Consider the following 11,129-nt stretch of genomic DNA (forward strand, 5'->3'; position numbering starts at 1 on the left):
ATGCAGATAAAGCATTTAACAAAATCCAACACCTTTCATGTTAAAAACTTTCAGTAAACTAGAAATAGAGGGAAACTTCCTCACCTGATAAATAGTATCTATGAAAATTGTTATTCTGAATGGTAAGATATGAAAAACCTTCCTGCTAAGATGAGGAACAAGGCAAGAATGTCCCTCCTCACCACTCCTTTTCAACATTGTACTAGAAGTCTTAGTGCAATAAGACAAGAACAGGAAATAAAAGGAATATTGATTGTAAAAGAATAAATAAAGGTATCTTTATTTATGGATGACATGATTGTCTATGTAGAAAGTCTAAGAGAATTGACCAAAAACTCTTGAAACTAATAAGCTATTAATATATAGCAAGGTTGCAAGATAAAAGGTTAATATACAAAAAGTCAATTGCTTTCCTGTATTTCCTGCTTTCCTTTCCTGTATTTCCTGTAAGCAAATCAATTTGACATTAAAAACGCAATACCATTTACATTAGCACCTAAAAAACAAAATACTTAAAAATAAACCTAACAAAATATATGCAAGATCTATATTAGTTAGGAAAACTACAAAACTCAGATGAAAGAGATCAAAGAACTAAATAAATACATATTGCATGTTAATGAATAGGAAGAAAATATTGTGAAGATGTCAGTTGTTCCCAACTTGGTGTGTAGATTCAATGAAATCTCTATCAATATTCCATCAGTTATTTTGTAGATAACACTAAACTGATTCTAAAATTTATATGGAGAGGCAAAAGATCAAAATAGTTAACTCAATATTGAAGGAGAAGAAGAAAGTCAGAGGACAGACATTACTTGATTTAAGATGCATTGCAAAGCTATAGTAATCAAGACAGTATGGCAATAATAAACAAAAGATCAATGGAACAGAATAGAATACCCTGAAATAGACTCACATAAATATATTAGTTAATTAATTTTTGACAAAAGAGCAAAAGCAATTCAATGAAGAATTGATAGTGTTTTCAACAAATGGTGCTGAAATAATTGCATAGCCACATGTAAAAAAATTAATCTACATACAAACCTTACACCCTTCACAAAAATGACCAAAATGGATCACAGACCTAAATGTAAAACACAAAACTATAAACCTCTTGGAAGATAACAACAGAAAATCTAGAATAAGCTTATCGAACCCAGGGCCCACAGACCGCATGTGGCCCAGGATGACTTTGAATGCGTGCCAATCCAAATTTGTAAACTTTCTTAAAACATTATGAGATTTTTTGTGTGTGATTCCTTTTAGCTCATCAGCTGTTGTTAGTGTTAGTGTATTTTTTGTGGTCTAAGATAATTATTTTTCTTCCAATGTGGCCAGGGAAGCCAATAGATTAGACACACCAATCTAGAAAACCTTGGGTTATTCTAGATTTTTCAATATGTGACTTTTTCAATATGACATCAAAAGCTGGACTTCACTAAAATTGAAAATTTCAAACCTGTAAAAAACAGCGTCAAAAGAATGAAAAGACAAGTCACAGACTGGGAGAAGATATTTGCAAAAGCCATACCTGATAAAGTACTGTTATCCAAAATACACAAAAAACTCACCAATAAGAAAACAAACAACATGATTTTAAAATGGTCCAGAAACCTTAACAGACACCTCACCAAAGAAGATATACAGACGGCAAATAAGTATACAAAAAGATGCTTCACATCATGTGTCATCCAAGACATGCAAATTAAAACAACAATGAGATACCAATACACACAAATTAGAATGGCCAAAATCCAGAACACTGACAATACCAAATTCTGCCAAGGATGAGGAGCAACAGGAACTCTCATTCCTTGCTGGTGGGAATGCAAATTTGTATAGCCACTTTGGAAGACAGTTTTGGCAATTCTTACAAAACTAAATATACTCTTGCCATATGATCTAGCAGCTGTGTCCCTTGGTATTTATCCAAAAGAGTTCATGATGGTTAATTTTAGGTGTCAACTTGACTGGATTAAAAGATGTCCAAATAGCTGGTATGGCATTATTTCTGGGTTTGTCGAGGTGGGTGTCTCTGGAAGAAATTGACATTCAAATCAGTGGACTGAGGAAGGAAGATCCGCCCTAATCTAATGTGGGCAGACATCATCCAATCAGCTAAGGGCCTAGATAGAACAAAAACAAAGGAAAGGTGACTTCTCTCTCTTTCCTAAAACTGAGGCACATTTCTTCTCCTGCCCTTGGACATCAAAACTCCAGGTTCTCCAGCCTTTGCCATCTGAGATTTGCACCAGTGGCCCACCAGTTTCTAAAGCCTTCAGCTTCAGACTGAGAGTTATATTGTTGGCTCTAGTCCTTTAAATTTGGACTGGCTTTCCTGGCTCCCCAGCTTCTAGATGGCCTATTGTGGAGCTCAGGCTCCATAATCCCATGAGCCAATTGCCTTATTAAATTCCGTCTCTATCTATCTATCATCTATCTATCTATCTATCTATCTATCTATCTATCTATCTATCTATCATCTATCTGTCATCTCCTATTGGTTCTATCTCATAGGAGAACTCTGACTAATGAAGAATTGGAAACTTATGTCCACACAAAAACCTCTACACAATGTCTGTAGCAGTTTTATTCATAATTGCCAAAACTTGGAAGCAAACAAGATGTCCTTTAGCAGGTGAATGAACAAACTATAGTATATGCATACAATGGAATATTGTTCAGTGCTAAAAAGAAATAAGTTGTGACACCATAAAAAGACACTGAAGAAACTTAAATGCATATCACAAAGTTAAAAAGCCAATCTGAAAAGAGTACATACAGTATGGTTTCAATTCTGGAAAAGGCAAAATTACGGATATAGTAAAAAGACCGATGATATGCTCCCTTCAGAAGCATGTACACTAAAATGGGAGTGACACAGAGAAAACTAGCAGGGCCTTTGCACAAGGATGACATGCAAATTCATAAAGCATTCCACATTTTATAAAAAGAGCAAACCCTCATGTAAACTATAAACTTTGGCAGGTGAGCTGTTGCTGATGCGTCAACATCAGTTTTAACAAATGTACCACTCTCATGGGGGATGTTGATAATGGGGAAGGCTGTGCATGTATTTGGGCAGGAAGTATTTGGAAAATCTTGGTCCCTTCAGCTCAATTTTGCTGTGAATCTAAAACTGTTCTAGCAAAAAGTCCAGTAGAAATAATAATTTTTTTAAAAAACTACCCTCTACTGTGAAACACAGTCCCAGACCTGGGGGGCATGGATAAAGATTTCTTTAAGCAAATTCTGCATTCATTACACTAACATTACAGTAAAACTCAATTACTTGAACTCCTTTGCCTATGTGCTTATTTCTACATTTCTTCTTATATTGGTGTTTCTAAACTTACATTCAACAGCTGGAATGTGAAGAGGACAAAAAGAAAGAGGGGAAAAGATATGAGTTAAATTGTTGGTAGCATAAGATGCTCGGCAAAGTAGGGAAGAATCCTCCTCGCTTCTTAATGAGTTTTTACATAAAAGGCCCAGGAACTGAGCCAAACCTACAGTGTTCCTGAATAACATAAGCAACTTGGAAAAGATTTCAATAAGTGAAGCAGGAGTGCTCTGAAGCCCTGGGCTATAGGCAGAAGCCTATGGGGGTTTATATTGCTGAACTGTCTCAACAGTTTCTTTCTTAAACTTGACTTCCACTGGAGACAGTGTCTTAGGCATGGTAGTGAAATACAGTGGTGACTGGAGCAAGCCAGGTGGTACTATCTATGTTCAAGACAAACTTGTTTGCTCCTTAGAGGTCTTCTGGGGAACTGCAGGTAGGGGGATGAGAGGGGAAAGCTACAAAAATGATGCTTGCTATTATTTTGCCACCTGACAATAGTTTACCCAAAGGTGAAATAGACGTAGTCTCTACCTCAATTCTGTGTCATCATTTTTGCCTGAAGTTTTCAAAATAGCTTCCAGTCTTTCCCAAGTCTGGTCTGTCTTTTATTTTGCTGTCAGATCTTTCCAAGTTATGAATGAGATTAGTGCCTGGTAGTAATAGACACTCAAATATTTGCTGAGTAAATGGAGTTTCTTTCTATGATTAAAACCCTCCTATGGCTTCTACTTTCTTATACTGTAGAGTTTCAATTCCTTAACATGGTGTCTGAGACTTCAAGTCTTCATGCATCCTCTTCTTTTCTAGGTTCTTATCACACGCTCCTCTTTGTGATTCCCTAACTTTGAGCTGTTCCCGTATGTTTCAAAGCATTTACATGTGCTAGTTCCTCTTGTTCTCAAGCCTTCCTTCCTACTCTGTCTTGAAAGTTTCTGTTCCTTCTCAGTCCTGCTCCTCAATGAAATCTTCTTCGGTGGTATCCAGACAGATTGAGTTGGTCCCATTATAGGAGTTTCAATGAAACTAGTAAAATGTATTCTGCTTTCAAGTCCACTATAAATGGTTGTTTACATGTTTGTCTGTCTTGTTAAATGATGTCTTTTGAGGGAAGAGCTCTCAGCTTGACTGTCTATGTCAAAGTATGGATCATGTGGAACAAATAAAAGCAATGGGGGTAGGAAAACCTAGATGAGATTTTGGGCTTCCCCTGCCCAATGTGCGACCTTAGTAAAAGTAATTAATTTCTCAGAAATTCAGTTTTCTCCTTTAAAAAAAAGTTACTTCTGATGGGTCAGCAATTGACAAATAAAATTTTTATTTCTGAATAAAATAAAGTGTTAAAGAAGTAAATGACAAAAAAAAATTGTGGGGTGTGTGTAATTGCCAGATTTCCAAATAATTATTTTAATACTTAATGATTGTTGGACTTTATTATCAAAGCTCTTTTTGTCCCGTTGCAAATGCAGCATTGACAAAGTATATTCGAGTTATAGGCTTTTGAATTACCTGTGATTCTTTGTGAAAATAAAAGACTGAGATTCATGTGACTTCTTATTCAAAGAAGTCACAATTATATAGTAGCATCAAATAAGTGAATACACTAAGATAGTAACATAGGTATGAAATTAACCAATCAAAGCCAAAATAGAGAGCTATATTTAGTTCAGAAGTTAGAATTTCAGATCTACAGGTTTGTGCCTGGTCTACAAGGAAAAAAATCATTTAAAAATCATCTAGTTCCCAGGTATTCTTATTTATTCCAAGCCATCCTGCTATATTTGTGTTTGCTTCTTTAATTCTTAAGTGTAAAAGTGAGGATAATTGGAGGGAAACTAAGATGAGTGATGTATTATTACCAAAGATTTAAAATTTAGAATTGCACAAAAACCTGTGGACTTCCAAAACAATTCCCAAAGAAGAACGTGTTGCCAGGCTCATGAAAAAGAATTTTTCAATTTGAGTTCAGTATCTAATATCTCTTTGTTGTAAAGGAATTGTAAATTAATTGTACTCTGAATGTAAGTTTTAAAGGCATAACTAAATCTAATGTAAAATTTAGGCTGATAAAATTCTTTACTTTTAAAGAGTAGAATTTTCTTTTACGAACACAGAGAAAAAAGAATAAAACAAAAGTTGCCACTTTAAAAACACCTCCACAATTTGGAATTTGGTTGTTCTCAAAGGATAAAACTTCTGCCAAATGGATGACAAGCTGTTATCAAGGCACAATAGGAGGCTTCTGTGGGAGTAGGCGATGGATTAATGCACAGAAGTTGCATCGCATTTTGAGCTCAGATACTCTTTGAAACAGAAAGAATCTAAATTTCAAAGCTTGTACTAATCTTTCTTAATAACTCTAGCACTTATTCATAGATGTCCAATATAAATGTGTATTAACCTTAGAAATAAAAACATCAACTTTCTAAAGAAATACTATTTTCAATATCTTCTTACCTCATCACGTTCTTGGAAATCTAAATGACTCAATATGTCAAAGAATGCTAGTGAAAAATAAAACCATCCTTTTTTTTCCTTTTTTTGAGACAGGGTCTCACTATGTCACCCTGGCTGGAGTGCAATGGTGCCATCATACCTCACTGCAACCTCAAACTCCTGGGCTCAAGCAATCCTGTTGCCTCAGCCCTCGGAGTAGCTAGGACTACAGGCATGCACCACCACATTCGGCTAATTTTTTTAATCTTTTTGTAGAAGCAGGGTCCTGCTAGGTTGTCCAGGCCAGTCTTGAACTCCTAGCCTCAAGCAATCTTCCTGCCTCGGTTTCCCAAAGTGCTGGGATAACACAGGCATGAGCCACCAAATCCATACTTATAGGTTAATAAAATATGAATTCACAATTAAGATAGAAGGAAAACTAGTAATCAAGATTTATTGAGTATACTGTGCCCAAAGATTATAGGTTCTTTAGCATACTTTTATTATTAACTACTTACAGCATCTACTAAGTATGTTTTATTATTCTCATTTTTAAATTAGATACTGAAATGTCAAGAGATTATGATTTATTGAGGATCATATAGCTGGTTTGTTATGCAGGCAGAACTCAGACCCAGGGTTTTTGTGGATTTTTTTTAAGGCCCTGCTTATCCAAAAGTTGTGCCATTTTTAATTTTCTCCTAGTGTTACAAAATTTTTCCCACATATAAACAACATAGGAGCAGTTAAATTGAACAGACAGTTCTCACAATATAGGAGACATAAATCACTTCCTGGAATGAGATATTATAAACTTATCTAAGCATCAACATTTTTTGGAAAGACGCCAACATCATTGTACAAGGGAGTTCCCTGAAATGAGCCAAACAAAACCCTTGAAAATAGAATCCTATGAACCATTCATTTCACATCCTCTGGGGAAGTAAATAAAGAAACCTCATCCCACATGGTCATGCACCCTGCCGGCCATCCCATCTTTGGGAAGGGTCAGACTGCATTCCTGGGATGTTTGAGGTCATTATGAGAAGTTGGTTTTTGTTCCCATCCACACCCATTATGAAGGAAAATAGTGTTCAAATTCAGTTCAAATAGTGTTCAAAAACTAACCCTTTACAACACAGAGCTCCATCTATTCTTGAGCTTGAAAATAGTCTTCCAGGTAATTTTATAGCAATAGCTTGATTCCTAAAGAGTGCAGGAAACTCATCTTACTTTATTTTAATATTGAGGATTATCATCTGCTGCCCTCAATAGCTAGGTAAAATAGCTAAGAAATTAGGAGTGAGGCATTTTCCCTCTAATCTGAAAGAGAAGATATGCCGTGGATACAAAAGATGATCACTGCAAGGAGCACATACTTATGTAACTCAGGTTGACTCATAATATGTCATTTTCCTTTTGGGATTAGTGTATAGAAAGTTAAGAGGCACTATTCCATGTACTTTGTTAATCGGGGATAGTAAGTGAAATATCCATTCTACCTGTTTATCTCCTTAAACATATCATTCCTATTTCATATTCAAAGGGACGTGGTAAGAGAACTAAACCATGGTCAACATTTGCAGTAGGAAGAATAGGTACTTTTAGCTTTTAGACTCTCAAAACATATAATATTTAAATGAATCTTGTTAAGATTTCATTTAACTGATGCTCACCATCAAGTAATATAGAAGTCAGTAGAAGAAAAGCTTCCAGAAATGCCTGGAAGAGACATTAACCTCTAATTCAACAGTAATTTTTGCTCCAATAAAACAATAATCTTCATTTTTTTCTTTTTGTTTTTTGTTTGTTTGTTTGAGACAGAGTCTTACTCTGTCACCCAAGCTGGAATGCAGTGGCGTGATCTCAGCTCACTGCAACCTCTGCCTCTAGGGTTCAAGCGATTCTCCTTCCTCAGCCTCCTGAGTAGCTGGAAATACAGGAGTGTGCCACCACGCCTGGCTAATTTTTGTGTTCTTAGTAGAGACAGGGTTTCACCATGTTGGCCAGGCTAGTCTTGAATTCCGGACCTCAGGTGATCCACCCGCCTCAGCCTTTCAAAGTGCTGGGATTACAGGCTTGAGCCACTGCACCCAGCTTCATCTTCATCTTAGGGTCCAACAGTTCAAACAAGTCTGCAATGCATACAACTGACGAAGGTGAACTTTCCAGAGAAGAGTTATTTCTTTCTTTCTTTCTTTCTTTCTTTTCTTTTTTGAGATGGAGCCTTGCTCTGTCCCCAGGCTGGAGTACAGTGGCACGATCTCAGCTAACTGCAACCTCAACCTCCCGGGTTCAAGCGATTCTCCTGCCTCAGCCTCCCAAGTAGCTGGGACCACAGGTGCACGCCACCATGCCCAGCTAATTTTTGTATTTTTAGTAGAGATGGGGTTTCACCATGTTGGCCAGGATGGTCTCGATCTCTTGACCTTGTGATCCACCAACCTCGGCCTCCTAAGTTGCGGAGATTACAGGCTTTCACAACATGCTTTCCGACATGCATGATCTGCTCAGGGAAGGTCAGAGAATCCTTTCCATACTTGCCCTTTCTCAAATTCCTTAAATTTAAAAAATTCAAGATGCCAAAGTGTCGTATTTTAGGGTATATTGTGTTCTAAATCCCATCACCTATTTGACCACCTTTTAAGGGAACACTTCACTAACAAGAATTCTCTGAATTAAAAGATGTCAGAAAATTCTTTCATATCACAGTGAATTTAGGAAAACAGGTATTCTTTGTCCCTTGTGCCTTAATTTTATTCATATTAATAGAGATCTTTCCAATAAAAACTATGAATAAACATTTAATATGCCATTTTTCTAAGCCTCTAAGACTTCAGTTTGACCCATTTAGGGTCAGTGTGAACCCAGGTGACCATATGGAGGCACTGTCAGGCCACAGCCCACTGTCTGTCCATCAGAAGTGTACTGGGAGGGAGGTTGTCTTTCAGAGATCAAGCATGTCTGGTTACTGAGAGCAGAAATTAGTCATCTTCTGAATCAAAGTAACTTAAGTTGGATATAGGAAGTAATTTTCACATTAATATATAATAGGTTATCTACAGGAAGCTATTCTTAATAGAAATTTCAGCTCCCTGATCATACAGCACTCATTATAGACTCTGCAGGGTGACTGTCATTAAAGCAGATATGTCCTTGACTTTGTCATAGGGTCTTGAAGCTCATTTCTATCTTTTGCTACAGGTCCTGGAGCCTCTGTGCTTTGTACAAGAGAGAGGGCTTTATATAAATTAAACAAATCCAAAGATGTCTCGTGCATATTCTAGATGGTTATGTAGTAAACTTGACCTTAACAAGGGCTCTATCCCAGTGCTTCAGAAAAAGAATTTGATCACACAATGGAAATTCAGACAGTCCCATATCTGGTGAGTAATCCTAGCTCATTACCTAGCACTCCATCTCTACTTTTTCCCTTTTTAGTTTTTACTTCTTGTGGTAATTTCCAGGAGGGGTAAAAAGTTGTTGATGTTTGTGAAATACAGCCCTCAATAGAAAGTTCAAACTTGAATACAATGTAGAATAAATGATGACTACATAAGAGTCAAAATCATCTTAACTGCTAAGACTCTACTTGACAGTCATTCACAGTATAAAATAGATAAAATCTTTGTCTTAGTCCATTCAGGCTGCTGGCTATAACAAAATACCATAGACAAAGTAGCTTATAAACAATGGAAATTCATTTTTCATAGTTCTGGAGTCCAGGAAGTCCAAGGTTGAGGCTCTGGCAGGTTTGGTGTCTGGTGAGGGTCCCCTTTCTTGTTTGTAGATGGCGTCTTCTCACTGTCTCACATGGTGGCAAGGGTTAAAAGAACTTCCTGGGTCCTGTTGTACAAGGTCATTAATCCCATTCACAAGGGCTCCATAATCACCTGACCTAATCACCTCCCAAAAGGCCCCACCCCCTAATACCATCACCTGGGGGTCAGGACTTCAACGTATGAGTTTTGGAGACACGGATACTCAGACCATAGCAATCTTCTTATCTCATTGCATGCCTGTCTGAGACCAAAATGAAGTGTCTTCAAAGAGTATCTTCTCTGTTGTTTATATTCCACTTCTTCCAGGTGACCTTTCCCTCATTCTAACACCTTGTTTCTATGTTCCTGATCTGATGTTCTCAAAATTACTAACTTCCTTTTGGCTACCTATACCAATTTAGACCATAAAGCATTTGTTGCTACTAAGCTTTTTCTTGTGCGTCTTATCTGCCAGTCTCCCAACATGAATGTCTACTGCCTGCATTCCTTGCCACAGTTGTCTGTGGCCTTCCAAGATGACATTGAATTGATTCAATGAGTTCATGAGAATATAGACTAGGATTTTTGAGGCCTCCATTTCCATTTTCTTCTCACCAATAGCATGCCACTGGACAGGTTACTTAAAAACCCTTGAACTCACTTAGTTCAGTCATGGAATAGAGAAAAGCATCTTCATAGATGGTTAGGAGGGGCACGTGTAAAAAGGCTTTGTCTGCTCACGAATGAGAAGTTTTGATTTAAGACAACAGCAGAAGTCTATTACTCTAAGAGTAATAGTGAAAATGACACCCTTCCTATTTACTCTGGGAAAAAGTTATGGGCAGGAGGGGGTGGTACCAATTGTTTACTAAAATCTGAGAGAAAGCATTCTTCAGGAAAAGGGGACTTGATTGTCTTTTCAAATTAAACAGAGGATTCATCCATCAATGATTCGTACCTTCCCATGTATCCCAGCTAGCAAATTTCTTTCTTGGTATAAATGTATTAGGAAAGATAATTGCCAATTTACAAAAGGAAATGATAGTTCTTAAAGAGATACTGCATATGTTTGGGCATAACTGAATGAACCATTCTTCTGAATCAGTCACATTCACACAGTACTAAACAAATCCCAGCCAAATTACTTTGATTTTACTTTCTCCAAAATCCATTTTGGATAGAAAGTTAATTTATATCTATCTCATGAACCTCAAATTTAGTCTTCTTGTATATTTTAATTAAATAAATACTTTATTCACATCTCTCTTCTTCCCACAACCTCCCTTTTTATTCCTCCCATTTTCATTAATATGTCTTTCCTTCCAAAAGGATTTGACGTTTCCATATGTTCATTAGTGTCTTGTCCAAAATAAAGAACAGGACATGGAGGAAGAGTCTTTATTTGTGAGCTTACTGTTCTCTCTTGAATATGCAAAGCTCTTTCTACTGATATAGTTGGGAAGAAAAATATTCTAAGTACAAAGGAGAATCTGAGCACAGTTATGTTCTTTGGTTGGTAGATCTCATTTGCAAGAGGTTTTTACTGGACTCAGATTAGAGCCTTCAGATGGAATAATTCAAGG

The 11,129-nt window shown here is 36.8% G+C and overlaps 1 non-coding gene across 1 annotated transcript; it reads left to right on the forward strand.

The window, feature by feature from the left end:
* The first annotated feature begins 2,846 nt into the window (after positions 1 to 2,846).
* On the forward strand, positions 2,847 to 2,953 carry LOC112130549 (U6 spliceosomal RNA). Its single transcript, XR_002912798.1, has one exon. It is a non-coding gene; the product is annotated as a U6 spliceosomal RNA (small nuclear RNA).
* Positions 2,954 to 11,129: the final 8,176 nt, after the last annotated feature.

The sequence above is a fragment of the Pongo abelii genome, chromosome 22 (genome assembly GCF_028885655.2).
Source record: "Pongo abelii isolate AG06213 chromosome 22, NHGRI_mPonAbe1-v2.0_pri, whole genome shotgun sequence".
NCBI classification, from domain to species: Eukaryota; Metazoa; Chordata; class Mammalia; order Primates; family Hominidae; genus Pongo; species Pongo abelii.